This window comes from Drosophila bipectinata, chromosome 2L (genome assembly GCF_030179905.1).
Source record: "Drosophila bipectinata strain 14024-0381.07 chromosome 2L, DbipHiC1v2, whole genome shotgun sequence".
In the NCBI taxonomy this organism is placed as follows: domain Eukaryota; kingdom Metazoa; phylum Arthropoda; class Insecta; order Diptera; family Drosophilidae; genus Drosophila; species Drosophila bipectinata.
The window spans coordinates 16,317,518-16,335,032 of NC_091736.1; the positions used below are offsets into that span (position 1 = coordinate 16,317,518).

The following is a 17,515-nucleotide window of genomic DNA, read 5'->3' on the forward strand; positions in this document are numbered from 1 at the left end:
TGCCTTTGACTTTGTTTGGCTTTTGCTTTTGTTTTTCTTCTTCTTCTGTGTTCACAGACCAGACGACAAGACAGCTGTTAAAGCAAATTAATCTAACAACAAAAACAACAACAACAAGAGAAAAAAAACAATATTTTTCAGTCTCTGGAGTGAAACATTGTATGGGGGGGAAACTTTTTGGAAAAAAATTCTTTTGAAACCAAAATTGCGGATAAAACAAAGTCAAAGTTTTTAAAGGAGATAATATGATGTGATATAAAAAAATTAATAATTATTATAATATAGTACATTTTTACAAGTAGGAGCTACAAGTATAATCTAATTAAAGGGGTTACATCGGTTTTATGGGACTAAAAATAGTAAATTATCAATAATGGAAAGTAGAAAATAAACTTTAAAGATTAAACTTTTTATTAAATTAAGGATAAACATTTAAACATACATAAATCGCTTGATATTTTTCAATAATTTATAGTTAACATAATCTATTTCAATTTAATATATTTAAACATTATTATCCATATAATGTTCCAGATATATTTCCATTTTATTCTACCAAAAAACTACCAAATTTTATCTAAAATCTAAAGATTTATCCTCTTTGAGAACACATATCCGAATAGAATTTTCAGACTAGAAAATAAATAGAAAAATATGTATTTAGTTACTTCTTACTACTATTTACTTTAAAGGTTAAACCCGTAATTAAATAAAGATAAACCAAATAATAAAAATGGTATTTTGACTGAAGTTTTTATGAAAAAAATAGTAAAATGGACAATAAATTTATTTTTTATTTACAAAATCCTGCATTTGTTATCAAGTTTATTGTATCTCAAAGACGTATTTAAAATTTTAAGAAAATTGTTGGATTAGTTTTTGAGAAATTAAGTAAAATAAGTTTCAAAACACAGTTGTAAGGAAATTTTAAGTATGAAATAAGGAAATAACCCGACTGCTTGGTTCTAATTTAAATTTTGTAATAATATTCTAAAGCTTATAAACAAATAAAAATAAAATAAAATCAAGTATATTTAAATTACGAAACCCCTTTAAAATCACTCTCTTGCTTTTTAGAAACAATTTTCAATTAAACCCACTGTAAGTCACAATCTATACCTCTTATTCAAGCTATGTAGTTGTTGCTGTTGTTGTTGTTTAGAAATAGAAATGATTTCACAATGTACTTTTGGTGTCCGGCTTAGAGCTTCAGATGACCGACCCCGACGTTCCATTCAACTAAACGTTCCCTCCTTCCATCCAAAAATAAAAAATAACAATCACTCGACGGACAAAATAAAAACAAAAAAAAGAACAAAACATATAAATAAATAAATAAAAATAATAAAAGTAAAAAATATCAACGAAAAACAGAAAAAAACACGTTTTTTTTGCTGATTTCTTATTAGATATTCTTGATGGCTGGCTGGCTGGCTCCCTCCTTCCTATGGCTCCATCTGTCCGTCCCTGTCGCTCTGCAGGCTGCTTATTATTTATTCTTTCGCTGGCCCGCAACTCGTGGCTCTTGCTTTATGGTGATTCAGCTCAAAACGAGAAGTGAATATGCTACCCCACCCCCCATCCCCCCCCGAGCACACCTCACCTGCCAGCCAGCCGTAGGCGTCGACAGCAACACTGTAAAATATTATATTATTTTTCAGACTTAGTCGGGCTTATGGTTTAAGGCTTTGTGAACCAGATTTCTCTCAGTGTAGTTAATTTTGCATTTCATGTTTGGGTTCCTTGGGTTGTAAAATGTCAGTGTTAAATAATATTGTGTGTATTAAGCCAGAAAAACGTAAGCAAATTTACCGTTGTTGGTGGCTGTGAGTAACCCGATAGATAGAATTCCCCAAAAGAGCAAGCGAGATACAAACATCTACTGGAGCGTATCTGAACTGCATTTGAGTATTTAGTAGAGTGGGGAGTAGTAGGGTGGGGTGGTGTGGTAGTACTGCGTAAGAGAGTGAGTGACTGATTGATGGCCAAAATGGCATTTGGAGGAGAGTCGAGTAGAGTAGTAAGAGAGAGAGGAGAGCCAGAAATACAAGCTTAAAAACTTTGTTTGTGGGTTCTGTTTCAGCTTTAGCTTCTTCTTCTTCTTCCTCTTTAATGAAGGTCAATGTTCGTACGCCAACGCCAACGCCGCCGTCGACGTTGATTCTTCACTGATTCTGCTTCTTTTTCTTTTTTTTTTTTTTTTCCTTCAACCGCCTTTGTTGATGTTGTTTGATGATTGGGCCATTGTTGTTGTTGTTGTTGTTGCTTCGGCTACATCTGATTACACTCGTAAAAATATTAAGGCGGAACAATCGTAAAATCAACTCACCAATAAACCTGGTTTTTACACATTATTTTTTTTAATCAACTCTTTGGACTTCCTAATAGGAATAATAATAATTGGAATAATGTCTCTCATACAATTATTAAATTCAGATCAGAGCGACACCCCCTCCTAATTATAATTTTTGGGCCTCTTGACCTTTAACTCTCGAACCCTCTCGAAAGTAGTGCTCCCCCGAGATGTGGGCCTTTTGGGAAATTAGTCAAGAATCGAGAATAACCCGACTTGAGAGTCCGATTCAATGCCCCCTGGGAGGAGGGGGTACTCTGGTTCAAAGAACTTGCCACATCTCTGATTAAAGGAATCATCATACCCCTTGGAATTGACCCAAAAGTGCCATTTCCGCTCCAAAATTAATTAAATAAAGAGTAGATTTAATCTTATTATTTTTTTTATTAAATAAACTTAAAATCTTTATAAATTTTTTTAAAGCCAGAGGTGTAATAATTTGGCGCATCTAATATCGCAATTTCGGGTCGGAAAGCATGAGGTTCGTTGGCTTAAAGAGTGGAGTATCCACAAGCAATTATGAACGTTGACCTTCCGCCGAAAAAAGTTTCCACCAAAAAAAAGGTGAAAGAACACGAGCACACACTCACACTTACGCACCAAAAAGGTGAAGGTAACAAAGACATTAGTAGTGGGGAGGGGGGTGGTGGAAACAACCTAATGACAGCTGGAAGGGGGGAGCCAAGAAACCAAGAATTCAAAAGCAAATAAGAAAAAGGAGAACCCAGAGACCAGAGCCAGATAATAATAAAGAAGGCGCGCTCTCGAGTGCAAAACAAAGCAAATTTTTTTTGGCCAAAAAGCAGACACAAAAGCCTCTCCGCTAAAATATGTACATATACTATATATACCCCCATCGGATAATGGTGTTAGTGTGTACTATAACCTGGCGCTGACTTTGGCTCTTTTTTGTATTTTTTTTTTTTTTGAAAGTTGAAATGCTTGCCTAGGTAGTAGAGCCAATAAACGAGTTTGAAACAAAAGAACAGAAACCGAAACAGAAACAGAAACAGACGCTTAGCTAACCTATCTACCCGAACGACTCCGACGACCCCCTGCAACCCACCCGCCACCCACCACCCACCTGAGGTGGGCAAAGATCGCGAACTGAACTGAACTGTGGTGGGCGCTGAGGAACGAAACGGCATGGTAACTGGAACAGTGGCATTGAACCGAGAACCAGATTGGAGACTGGAGGAGGAGGAGGAGGTCTGTTGCAGGTCAAGCTTATGGAAAATGGTATTCTAGGCCCATCATCCTCATTTGAGAAATTTCCCAAAAAAAAGTTGACACTTAAAGCTGGTCATAATTAACAGCCTTCATCAATTAGATTCCCCCCCCTCCGGATCCAGCTCATACCACCAGGCCCAACCATAACAAAGCTCTTAAATGTGGGGCCCACCCACCTGTTTTCCCCGCTGGGAAGCTCCTTTTTTGTGGGTGGTAGTGGATAATTAACGTAAAGTGTTTTTGGGAAGTCCTGGGGAGGACATGTTAGGACGTGTTTGGTCGTGTTCCTAAAAGCTTTTATACCCTATATAAGAAATGGTTCAATTATCTGGTTCTCAGGTATAATAATCTCTTATTTTTATTTTTTATTGCAGGTCCTCTTAAAAAATGAACTAGTAAGTAAAATTAATTAAAATAATTAAAGATAATTAACTAAATAAAATAAGCAATAAACCTGCCCTGTCATTGAGTTTTTTTAGGGTATTTTTCCTTATGGTTCTAGTGGATTGTATCTCAAAGATACATAGATAATAAATCTATCTTGAGACCGCCCCGGCATCTGTGTCCGTGTCCTTCGCACTAGAAACCCAATACCTGCCAGCATGTTGAAGAGGATCAGATCAATCCACTGAATCCAAGAAAAGTAGGAGTGAGTAGGACCACAGCGGACAGATAGGCGGACACGCGGACATGCGGACACACGGACAGGGCGGACAGGCTTATTCCATCATATCTCACGTACGCGCCTGATGTCTGGAGTATAGAGCTCTTGGTATTCTGATTTATATGCCATGCGGGTGCCCCATCATCAGACAGAGAGAGGCAAGAAAGAGAGATGGCTATAGAGACCCCACATACTGAATGCGAAACATGTGCTAATGCTGTTATTATTATTATTCCTTCTTTTTTTTTTGTAACTCAACTTCCGTTCTGAGTAGCTTTATTTTTTTTTTCTCCGCAGGACATCCATCAAAAAGGAATCCCAAATGGAATCCCAAATTTTTATTGTTTAATTCATTTATGATTTTATTTCTTTTGGAGCAACAAGTTAACTTATTTTTTTTGTTTTTGGCTATTCATGGCCCGCCACAGGTCGCCGGTTAGTTGGTTTATTGACATCGCAGTTCTGTCAGCGTCGCTGCCTCAGTCTCTGCCTCGGCCAGCGCCATCGTTAGCCACACACACACTTTTTTGTTCAAGTTCGTGAATTTTTTAGCCGTTCGTTGACTTTTTGGCGTTGTTGTGTTTCTATGTCTGTTAACGTTTTATTTATTATGTCCAAAACTAATGTCATTTTAAGGCAGTCTTCGAGTCTTTCTTCGGTCTTCTGTCTTTGTGGTTTCATCATTCTTCCCCCACCCCGCTTGTCAACATTTTCGCAACCCATGAACTTTCCAAGAAACCCCCAAACGAAGCCAATCCCAGAACGAAACAAAAGCTGAAATTTAAACTGATTGAAATTTCCTGGCTCTGGATGAGGGGGCGGTTAGTTTAATGCGAATTATGAGGTCAGTGCAGAAAAGACACCTCGAGAAAAGACCCCCTATGGAAAGAATTGGGGGAGAAGACTACCAAGAAGAGGGTTCAATAAAGAGTGCCCTCATTAGCCATAATGTAAGGAGATAGGTCTTGGAACTGGGGGACCTTTAAAAAGTATTCCAGCCATATGCGGGCCAAGCGGCTAAAGTTACGGGCTCCATTCCACCAAAAAAAAAAAAAAGAGTAAATAAATGACGAAAAAATGTCAAAACATTATTTCGTTTTGCTTTTGTCTACAGTTCATATTCTTATGCCTGTTGCCAACTCGAATTAAGCAATTCAACACAGTAGAGAATAAAAAATAAATAAAATAAAAATAATAATAATTAAGTATCATATAGCCAAGTTCTTACAAAACATAAACGACTTCCGTAACTACTTTTTAGATCAATAAGATAGCTACAGATACTGAAATACCATATCCCTGTGGATAGCTATCCTCATAGGTGACGAACCACATGCCCTAATCGGTTGAAACCTTTTCTTTTCAATTTTTAGCCCTTCTCCCCAAAAACTCCACAATCTCATGCCTCGTGTTCCGGAACTAAGTAGTGTAACTAACTGTTTATAATACCAATAATGCCCAGATCCATTAATGACATAAGAAATTCTAACAAAAGTGTGACCAGAGAGATGATGGAGAGAGAACATGCAACACTTTACCACTTCCTGCTTACAAGAGGAGAGGTTCGATCTGCCTTTCTCTTTCTTTCCCTCTTCCAACTGCCAAGAGGCGTTCTTTCACCTGGCGTTTATCGTGTTGAACAGAGAGAGGTAGCACGAGCGAATGAGAGGGCAACAGCTGCTGCAACAGCTCCTGCTGCTGCTAATTTCCGGTTTCAAGTGTCAACTCAGAGTCTTTCCCAAAAACGAAAAAAAAAAAAACGAAAAATTATTGAAAGAGCCATAACAAATATGTGCCCATTGTTGTTGTATTTTATGGTTTATGGGTTGGGCTTCCCTTCCCCTGCCACTACCCCTCCCCCCATTACTGCTGATCAACCGATCATCAAGGGAAACATCTGGCGGCAGTTGTAGTTGCAAGCGTGTGACAGCTGCTAAAGGGATCGTTTCCCTCCTTTACTCTCCGTCTCTTTCTCCCTATCACTTGCTTTCTCTGTCTGGCGCCCTGGTTGGGCTCTTTATTGAAAAGCGCTGGATTGAATTGTCTGTCAATACGGCAATAAAACAGTTGAGGCTAATGTCGATCGGCTAATGACGGTTCCTACCTACATACCTACTTACATATGCATATGTTTGTTCTCGAAGTGCAGCCCAAGCTAACCTAATTATTCCAAAATTAGACATAAGGCATTCAAAATATCACACAAATGTTGACTTTTTGATAAGTTTATTATTTTTTTCAAATAAATGGTATGTTTTATCGATAAAGGTTCAAGTGGGTTTCGTTTATAGCATGAATAATGCTAAAAATCATGCTTTTTTTTAAGCACATTACACCAAGTTGTGAAATATATATCGAAGTAGTTTGCCAAAATACAGGAATCTATTATGTATGTATATGGATTTAAATCATTAAAGAATTAATGAAACGGCAATTTTAAATCATCAGAAACAGAATAAGGAAGAAATAATTTTAAAAAGCATGCTTTTATACATATTAGGTCTATTTTTGAAAAACATATCTTAATAGTTCGCAAATCTTACCTGAAACCGTGGAAAAATGAATTTTAAATAGTCAGAAGATAACAAAGGTATAAAATATTAAAAAAGCATGCTTTTTTTGAGCGCATTATGCCCAGTTTTGAAATAGATACATATCTTAGTAGTTTGCCAATATACAAGATCATATATACAAGATTATATTAGATGGGTCTGAATTACAGAATTACAGTGGGATTACTGAATTTAGGAGAAGTCTATTTTAATTCATCAACAGAATAAAGAAGAAATAATTAAAAAAAGCATGCTTTTTCTAAGCCTGATGCTAAAATATCTTAGTAGTTTGCAAAAATACAGGCACCTAAATCATTTGGGTTCAAATATTAACAGAATAAACAGTCATAAACAGAACAAAAGCATGCTTTTTTGAAGCATATTGTTTCTAGAGTTGAAAAAAATATCTAAGTAGTGTGCAAATCTTAAAAACTTACCAGAAATATTGCAAAAATCAATTTTAAATAGTCAGAAAATGAAAAAATGTATGTAATTTAAAAAAAGCATGCTTTTTTTTAAACTTAGTCTTAAAGTACATATCTTAGTAGCTAGCAAAAATATAGAAACATGTGTTATATGTTCGAATCATACCAGAAATAGTAAAAATGCAATTTTAAGTTCTCATAAAACCCCGCCAGATTCTAAATAGAAACTAAATAATTGAAAAAAGCATGCTTGTTTAACAACTTTTAATAAAAGTAACACTAAAAAAAGGCAATTAAATTCTGCTCATGTTAATTTGTGTTTGAAAACATGGCTATTTCATGTTTATTTGTTAGACATGCTAAGCATAAAAAAAAAAGTAATTAAATTATGTTAGTCACCGTCTTTCTAGGCAGATGGTGTGTGTGGTAGTATCATATCCCTCCAGTTAAAGATTTTGCAAAACTACAAAAATATTTCAAGACTGGGCGTAATTGTTATTTTTTTTCTTGCTGGTTGTTGCTTTTTTTTTTTCTTTTTCGTTTTTTACTCATTTTTTTTTTTGTCATGGTGCTGTATTTTTTTGCGGCTGTATCTTTTTGCTACTTTAAGCACGTCGTTCGTCAGAGGAGTCGCAGTGGAAGTCGAAGGTTCATGAACCGCCGGCAAGGACACACGGCTTTAAAAAAAAAAAGAGAGACAACGAGCATTGTGAGTGTGTTTGTGTGTTTATTGAAGGGAGATATCGATCACATTGGAAGTCGTCTGAAAAATGGAACAGATACGTTTTTGGCCTGTGTCGTATTTCACTTGCTTCCTCGAAGATACATAAATACAAGCCAGAAGGAAACTCAATCTAAAATATTGCAAAGACCATTTAGTCTATAGGGCGGGTTATGGGTAGAGGCGTGAGTCACGCAGCTTCACATCCGATACCATCGCAATTGGCGAACAAGAAATCACTGACCTTGACTTTAAACAAAGTTTAAGGCCCTTTTGTAGCAGCAGTCAGTATGTATATAAATACATATACATATGTACATATGTACATACCAAGCAGCATAATTATAGAGCCAAGCAGCGTGCGCGTTTCTAGACTGGTTTTCATTCTTCAGACGCCGACTGCGAAGCCAGCTGCTACGCTGACGTCGACTGAGGACTGCGGTTGCCATTCCACTCTCTTGTTCTTTTGAGCCTTTTGTCTGTCGATCCAAAAGTTGAAAAACGCACATGACGCAAGCGCGCAGACTTTTACATTCCCACTTCCCACTCTCTCTCTCTCTCTTACTCTCTTTGGTCTATGCTCTTTCTCTTTGGCTATTTTCTATTTTCCTATTGCATCAGCAGAAGAAAAAGAAGAAGAAGCAGGAGAGGTAGTTTGTAAACTAGTCAGTCGGTATATTGTTGTACTTGCCTAGTTGGTAATGGCCATAAAAAGCTAAAACTTGCTTATACACATGTACCAGGGGAATAGTTACAACACCAACAAATTCTAGACTTGATCGTTTGTTCTTCCTTTCTCCAACAAAATGGCAAAAAAAAAAGAGAAGAAAAGAAATAACAGTTCAGCTTGGTTGTGTTTTTTTTTTTTTTTGCTGTACAGAGGTCTTTGCTTTAAAAGAGATCTTTTTCCTAAGAACTTAAAAATATTTTTTGTTTCAAAATTAAAATTAGTATGTTGGTGATTATACATTTCCTTTTAATTGGAAAATAATTTTCAAAAGAATTCTTTTATTCTCCATCCTCAGGTGATGATGATACCTGTAATTATTTCCAGTTCTGGTTTCCATTCATATTATGACACCTTGTCCGGAATTTCAATTTATGCAAATTATTGCGAAATAATCCAAAAATAAATGTTAATGATAATCTTTTGACTCATTCGATGGAACCGTTCTATGCATGGGGTTTTTCCAAATAATTCAAAAAAAAATAGAGAAAGAAAGACAAACAAATAGATTACCCCTCCGACTAGTGTTATTTTCTGCATTCTCTTCTTCTTGCCAGCCCTTTTTGGGGCCCTGTCTGCGGCTCTCCATGCTCCACGCTCCATTATCCTCCTTCTGTCTCCCGCTCTCGACTGCGGCTGCATCTCACTCCCCCATGCACGTACATACATGCATACATATAAACAGAGCCCGGAATACTTGGAGTGCACTGCTCCCTCGCGCAATTTATGTACTCCGGGTTGTACTTATACATGCTGAGTGTGTGTATGTGTAGGAGGTTGTCAGAGGTCAGTCTCATCGGTGGCAGCGCAGCCGGCGTTGCCTAGCCATGTTTCATTCCGCATGGGCCCAAACTAGATTCTTTGTCTCTCCCGCCTGGTGGTAACTGGTTGAGTGAGTTTTTTCTTTTATTTTGGCGCTTGTTTCGATTCCATCGTTCCCGGCGACTCGAAAAATTCTTTGCTTCTGGCCACTCTTCAGAGAGAGAGAGAGAGTGTGAGTACGGGCAGCGTGCAACCGGTTAAAGTACAGTGGGATATATAGAGTTTGTTAAATAGGAAATTAAGTTATTTTGACTAGGGAAAGGTAAATTTTACAAATAAACTAAATTAAAGAAATAAGTATTAAACCTAAATTGTCATCAAGTTGAAGTAAAATATTTCCACCCATAACTTTATAGTAAAAATTTTTCACCAAAATATCTGTAATCCATCCCACTGTACAACAAAGAGCCCCGAGCGGAAACTGAGAGAGCAAAGAGAGCGCAACGTCGGCAGAAGTATCTGATGGTTTCACATATCTCACTTTGTTCCTTCTTGCGTATCTCTCAGTTCCTTCTTGCTTATTAGAGCCTATATGTTTCCTCTTTGGCGTTTCGGTATCTCACTCAATTCTTAACACTCGCCGGATAAACAACTAAATAGCGTTGGCGCTCGCGTTACTGTTCGCCGCGCTCGAGAGAACCGAGAACGTTAACGTTTACCAGCCAACGACAACAGCAGAGTGTGTGTGTGCGTGTGACGTCTCTGTGGCGGAAAAGCAATAAAAGTATTAATACTAGTGGAATATTAAGTAAATCTAAGTGCAACATACCCCCAACATACACACATATTAGCCTATGTACGTATGCTAATTAATTGTTTTAAAAAAAAAAAAACCAACACAAAAAAAAAATGTTTAGTTCTGCGGCGCTATTATGGCAGCTCTTCTTCTTCTCTGACGCGCTAGAGTTCATCAACTTGTTTAGAATCGCGTACGTGAGTGCGTGGCTGTATCTGTATCTGTATTTGTATCTGCATCTGTATCTGTATCTGTGTGTGGCTTTTCCTGCTCGCCTTTTGCGCCGCTTCTTCGTTTTGTTGTCTACGTGTGTGTCTCTCTCTTTCTCTTTCTCACACTTGCATTGTTTCTGTTTGTTGCAATGCAACATAACATTTCCCTGCCACCTCGGGAGGATTGTATCTGTGTATCTGTGAGTTCTTCTAGCGGGCGCGAGTTGTTGTTGTTTTTAATGTTTGCCTGCTTTTTTGTTATTATTATCTCATTTCTTGTTATTCCTTTGTGGCGCCGCCGCTTTTTTCACACTCGCATCCCAAAGATATATCCAAGAACCATGAGGTTTTCTAAAAGTTAGGATATATCTTGAGAACCAGCTTTAACTTCCTTCAACTTTCAATGCCCGAGCGACCTTCCCGAGAGTCGCAGAGTCGAGCCTATTGCGACCCAACTGTTTAAACAACAACCCCTCCAGCCCCCCTCAAAACAGTCACTGATATCGGGTATTATTATTATTATCCGATGCGGAAGAATAAAAATACACGAGTTTCTTTTCTTGTTTTCTGTTTTGTTTTTTTTAAACAAAAAAAATTATTACGGCAATGTTCTTAAAATTTAATCGTCGGTCAGACAGACTTGACAGACTGATCGACGTGCGAGCCACGCTTGGGGCTCTTCTCATTAAAAATACAGTGTGTGCTAGTGTGTGGAGCTAAAAAAAAAAATAAGTCCAAAAACGTGTTTAAAATTTGTTCCTATCACCGTGTGCTTTCAGTTCCAGTATTAGTACAAACCTACATAAATACTCACAGAAACATCAGAAACATATTCGAATACTATTCCACGCTCGATTTGGCAACTCTAGCTGGGGGCTGGGGGCTGAGGGGCTGAAACCAGAGCTACTGATTAAAAGCTGTCGCCGCTGGCTATTTATTTTTATTATTTTTGAAACTGATTGCAGTGCCCAGAGGGCAGGAAATACATATCTAAGATTATTTCAAAAAACCCACTATAGCATTTGAAAAGCTATAGTATAAAGAAACTGAAAGTTTCAGAACAAATCACTTGACAAGATCTGAGATACACTTCCTGCTCTCTTTTTTTCCAGATTTTCTAGAACTCGGTCGGGGTCGTTGGGTTGTTTCTTCCCGCCCATTCTACTCGAGCTCTTCTAGCTAGTTCTTCTAGCTGTACCAATTTTTGGGTCGTATCTGTGAGTGTGTGTTTTCATTATCAGAAGAGCGTCGCTTCGCCACCACGTAATAGATAACGGTAAAAGAAACCAACAAAAAAAATTGGTACATCTCTAATTGAAAATGTTAAAGCAAGATAGTAAATATTTATCGAAAGTTAACACGCAAACGAGGCAAACGAACACGTTCCAGTTGATTGGATGCATTTGTCCAGAACTAGAGTATCTTTAACTTCCTTTAGTTAAGAACTACAAGAAAGTATCTTTGAAAACCTGCATCTTTTTGTATCCTTGAAATACCATTTTTCGTTCAATCCTAGCCGACACTGTACCTGTACTACTACAAGGTTGTGAGCCAGGATACGCAGACATACGCCATCTCCCTCGCACCTTTGGTAGGGAGGTGCCGAACCACAGACACTACAAAGCGCAGTAAGAAAGAAAAATGTTGTGCAGAAAAAAAAAAATAAAAGAAAAAGAGACAACAAACCAAAAGAATTAAAAAAAAAAAAAAAAAACAAGAACTGCAACGACGCCGTTGACCTGCAGGCCTTTCAAGAGGGTTAAAGCGAGATGGAGCTAGTTGTGGGAGAACGACCCAGGAGAGACAGGAAGGGAGGGAGGGGGGTGGCCGGGTCAGAGGAGGAAGAAACAGCGTCTGGGATCTCGGGATGCTGTTAAATTGGATGCTGCTGCTGCCGCTGCCGCTCTTTCGCGCTCCTCTGAAATAATAAAACTCCCTTGTTCGCAGATTTGCTCGTTTTTGTTGCTTTTGTTGCTTTTTTCGCCCATTGTCTTTTTTTTTTTTTCAATAAAATGCGTCAAGTCGATTTCATTCACCAGCAGCTGCTTTGGGGGTCGCGGCTCCGGCTCTGCTGCTGCTGACGCATCGTCGGCGTCGTCTGGGAACAGAAGGAGAAGAAGAAGAAAAAAAAAAACTTAGGGAGGAGTTGAAAATTCCGCGAATTTTAAAGAGGGCTACAGTGTGGATCATAAGCTTAAGATATTTTCACGATAATTTATTTCAAAATTATCTAATTTATGTAGAATTAATAATAGCAACACCCCCTTGAAGAGTATCAATTATAATAATTTTTTTAATTATTCTACGAAATAGTCGCTTTTTGGCAATGACCACTGTACTTTAATTTGCATCGGATCCAAGGAATCGGTCGTGATGTTGGCTTGGCGGCGAGCCTTTGTCTGCGTTGGGATGGGATGTCGATTGGAATTGGTATCTGACGGATATTTTATCTGTCCAGTGTCGGTATGGGACTCGCTTAGAAGAGAAGGCTTTGTGTTTATGGGTGTTTATATGTGTGTGTGTGTGTGTGTGTGCAGAGCAGGTAAAGGTAAACGTAGTTTGCTTTGTTCTGTTTTACGGTCTGCTCTTTGTGCTGGGCTGCAGTTCGAGTATCTGTATCCTCTGGATACTGTGGATAATGGATGTGCTGGAGGTCAAAATAATAGCCCTGAAGATACAAGCTATTGGGAATAAGGGTATTACTACCTTTTATTATTCCAATAATTTAGTACTCTTCGCTTTGTGTTAGTTTCTAGTATTTTGGCCATCATTGTGGGTGTTGTTATTGTTGTTGCCTGGGTACCATTGAACTCTGTGCCCCTGCCTGCCTCTGCTTCGATGATGATGCCTTCCTTGGCTGCGTCGCAGTTGCAACCCCAAAAACTGAAAGAGACCGCAGGGGGAACGCATGGAAATGAAACACACACACACTACAACACACAGCCTTGTTTATTTTGCTGCACAACCAGAACGAACGCTCTGCTTCCTCACTCCATATTTGTTGTTTTTTGTTGTTGTTGCCTCGTTTTGCATTTTTGTGGCATTACAGTGAAGCTTGCATATGGTGTAATTGGTTAACAATTTTTGACCTTAAATGAGGGGTACGTGGATGATTTTTTTTAGGTGTGACTGTAATTGGTTTTTTAATGGAAACCCCCTCTTTATTTCTTTTTCTGCTCCCACACTCTCTTTGGGTTGATGGCTTGAACTTGTCCGCTCTTGTTCTTGATTATTATTTTCCATAATCATCATCATCATCAGGCCGTGCCTTGTTTTGTTTTCTTTACCTTACCAATACCACTACAAATACCACTACCAATACAACACTTCCCCTGAGCCATGAAATTTATAATCTTGTACAAATTGTTTTGCATTAGTAATGCCTGTGCGCAGTTTTGTTCCACTTCTCACATGGGGTAACCACGTCGATTCTTTCTTCTGCCTGCTCTGCTCCCTTTCTTTATATTATTCTTCTTCTTGTTGTTCTTATTCTCCCCCTTCTTTTTTTACTTAATTAGAGGCAGAACAGACCAGAAGAAGAGAGGTAGTGTGGGAGCGGGCACGCCCTCAGTGCACTGCACTCGCATTTCTGATTATTAGCTGCTCTATTTTTAAACACTTTTACAAGCGGTCTGGAATTTGTTGGTACTACCATACCCCCCCTTTTTGTATCCCTCAGGTCGTACGTAAAACATATGGCACAGACATTGAGCTCTGGCACACTTCACTTCACTTACCCGGAAAAGTGAGGGAAAAGTGGAGACGATACATCACAATTCTTCCACTGAATGGCCGGCCCCACGGCCCCCAAATAATATTAATCTTGTCATGATATACAATCCAACTGTCAGTTTGATTTTAGGCCAAAACCACTCTAGCGCCCCTCTGTTGTCTTCCTCCCCCCCTCGTCAAAACTATCTCACAAATTTGCTAATCTAATCGATAGACAACTTACTCATTATCAACCTCTGCCCTGCTCACTCATTTCGAGTACTTCCTTTTGGATATATACCCTTTGAGATATAATTCTATAGGGGATATAGCCATCAATTATTATACGATTTCTAAAATAAATATTACCCGACACTTGTAATTATTTAATATTTATTCTAAGGTAATAGTTACTGTAGGGTATCTGGAGACCTCTCACACCCCACCAAAAGCTTATACTTCCTTACTGTTTTTTTTTTCTCTCTTAGGCCGATGACGTTTTGTTGCTATTCTTGTGTTTATTAACTAATTTGTCGAAATTACCGTTGGTTTATTTATGAGTCAGTTTCATTATTGACTGACTCTGTGTGTGCGTTTGTCTGTGTGGGTTGTCAGGTGCGAGCGTGTAATGCTTAGAGTGAGTGATCGATACCTTTTGAAGATCTCATCTCACAATTGGCAACAGTTGGCAAGCCACTCAAAAAATGCCGCTACTTTACATGTGTAAATATGAGATTTTATATGGATGAGTGTGTGTGTGTGTTGGGATTTATGTGCTGTCGTCTGGCTATTTCTCTTCCGTCACCTGTCTCTTTTTTACTGCCTGCCACTATCTATGTATCTACCGGTATACAGAAATTTTCGCCGTGCAGTTATGCTGATGAGATGTGTGATGATGATAATGATGATGATGATGCTGCTGCTGCAACGTCATTTCTAGCATCATAGAATTTCTGTCTCCTTTCTCCAACTCTCTAGGTCTGCTCGAAAGTTCCGCCGCAACATAGAACAGACACCCACGATGGGGAGAAAGATTGAGTGAGTGAGAGGATGAGTGGGGGAGTTGGAGAGTACTTTTTGTTTTTATTGCTTTTGGATGCGGTCGTTGCCCAAATTGGGAAAAAAACATGCGCATACAGTGTTATCGGTTATCGCTTCCTGCTTGCTCTCTGTGCTTTCTCTCTCTGCTATCTCTCTTCCCCGTTCTCACGCAACCTGTAGCGCGCGCAAAAATTTTGCCGTGGAAAATTGTTGCTTTTCCTGGGGAGACGGCCTCCCTTTTCCCATTTTATTTTTTTTATCGTTGTGTGATTGTGGGTGGGTGGTCGCCATATTGTTTCAGGGGGTTGCTAAACACCGCAGAGGGTGGTGGTGGTGCAGTTTTGTTGCTGCTGTTGCTGCCGGCATTCAACAGTTCGGCAAAATGGCTCTCCTTTCTCTTTGGCGCTCGCTCTCTCTCTTGCTCTGGCTCCCTTCTCTCTGTGGCAATGTAAATAGGAAATTTTACGTGTATGTATTGATTTTTCCCTGATTTTGTTTGGATTTTCCTGTGTTTTTTGCGAACAAATAGCAGGTTAATTCTAACCAAAAAAAAATGAAACCCCAGACCAGACCAGACAGATAGACAGACCGCAGCTATGTTGCAGCTCTGATGATTATTGTTGTGGTTGTTGTTGCATGCGCCTAGGACATAATGCGCTCACGTTGCGGCTGCGCTGCCCTCCGGGCTCTGCCGACGTCGTCGTCGTCGTTGTCGTTGTCGTTGTCGTTGTCGCTCTGCCAGGAGCTGAGCTTTACCCGGGTCGCTGCATTATGCGCAGACTTAGTTTTCCATTTTCAGGGAGCAGCGTCGCATTCGCGTCACGCTTGTCGCCCAGAGAAAATTTCTCCAAGAGCGTTTACAATACGACGAGTCTATTGCAGTGTGTCCTTGCCGGAAAACGACGCACGTCATTGCTTTTACTGTCAGTTGTTGTTGCTGTTATTATTGTAATTTAAAGTTAATTAACCTTGCTTATTCTATTATCCTTACTAACGATCGGCTTTTTATTTTTTCCATTGCAGCTTTTTGTGCGCGCGACGCAATTAAATCGACAGCACTTGAAAGTATGCTACACAAATCTGTTTCAACTTGTTACTGCAAAAACAAAAGCAACAACCAGAGCAAAAGCACCAGTAGCCCTCCCACGCAACCGTTAATATTGACTGCATAGAGAGAGAGAGAGCCCTAGAACACTAGCAACTAGCAACAAACAGGAGTCGTAAAAAAAAAACAGGGCGAAAATAACAAAAATTAACAGGAAATCCAAAATCCAATTGGAATATATAGGAAACTTCTACAACAACAATACAACAACAAAACAGTAAAGGTAAGTGGAGTGGCCTTATCAGTGTGGGTGCCGAGTGGGGTGTTAGTTTCTCGCTCTGTACAGTGGTGGCTTGTAAAAATTAAATTAAAATTAGTAAAATTTATTAAAAAATTAAAATTATTTATGAAATATTTAAAATAACTCCAAAAGTCATTTCTGATCCATGTCTGACATTACTCTAGAGGTAATACTGTAATGAATCCTGTTTCTCTCTATATGTATGTGTGTGTGTTCGCCCTCTGTATGTGTGTGCGTGTGCATGATAAATGTACATCCAGTCTAGACAGTTGCAGGAGTCCCGGTCCCCTGTTTGAGGTCCTTGCCATATCGCATCCCTTTCGCATTCAAAACTCCCCCTTGGGCGCATTTTTCGGGGTTGATTTTGGTTTCATTTTCGCTATCCTTGCAAGTCCTGCGAGTCCTGCCCGGCTCTCTTTGCCTTTCACTTCAATTGCCTTTTACGTTGATTTTCTTGTTGACGGAAGTTTCAGAAGCCCCAGCTCTGGAAATCTAGAGAAGTTTCTCCTCCGGTACATGTATATTTTGTTATTTTTTTTGTTGTTGTTTACTTTCTGCGACAGGGGTTTGTTGTAGAAACTCCTGGTCGACCCCCGTACACCCAGCCCGGTCTTCTACATCTCCAACGAACCGCAAAGCGAACCAAAAAAGGGGAGTTGGAATTATGATGAGGGAAGGGGGAGTTGGATGGCCGACACATTCCGTTTATTGCATTTGTGTCCGTCTCTGACAGGAGGAGGACGGTAGGACAGGGGATGGGGTCCCCTCCGGGCCAAGTTCTTTCATCCATCCGGAGTACAGCTTCCACCATTCTGGCGTAAGAAATTGGAATTGTGTTAAAAAGCATTCCGTGGGGGCGTGTTTCCTAGTTTGATTCGATTCCCAAACCAAGGGGGTGCAGGGCAGGGCAGGGGCAGGACGGGGGCAGGGCAGGGTAGGGGGATTACCTTTCAACTGTCTGTCTAGTCGAAGATG

General features: G+C 39.3%; 1 protein-coding gene across 7 annotated transcripts in view; it reads left to right on the top strand.

Moving 5' to 3' along the window:
• The window catches only part of brat (brain tumor), a 36,413-nt gene that overhangs the window by 6,530 nt on the left and 12,368 nt on the right, over nucleotides 1–17,515 (top strand). For 2 of the 7 annotated variants that reach the window (XM_070277201.1, XM_070277206.1), the window contains exons 1-2: nucleotides 10,043–10,290; nucleotides 16,218–16,522. The gene's annotated coding sequence lies outside the window, so the exon portion shown is untranslated. Of the gene's footprint in view, nucleotides 1–3,957; nucleotides 3,979–10,042; nucleotides 10,291–10,408; nucleotides 10,424–16,003; nucleotides 16,118–16,217; nucleotides 16,523–17,515 lie in introns of those variants that run through there. The other 5 variants (XM_070277202.1, XM_070277203.1, XM_070277205.1 and 2 more) reach the window with 5 other exon arrangements.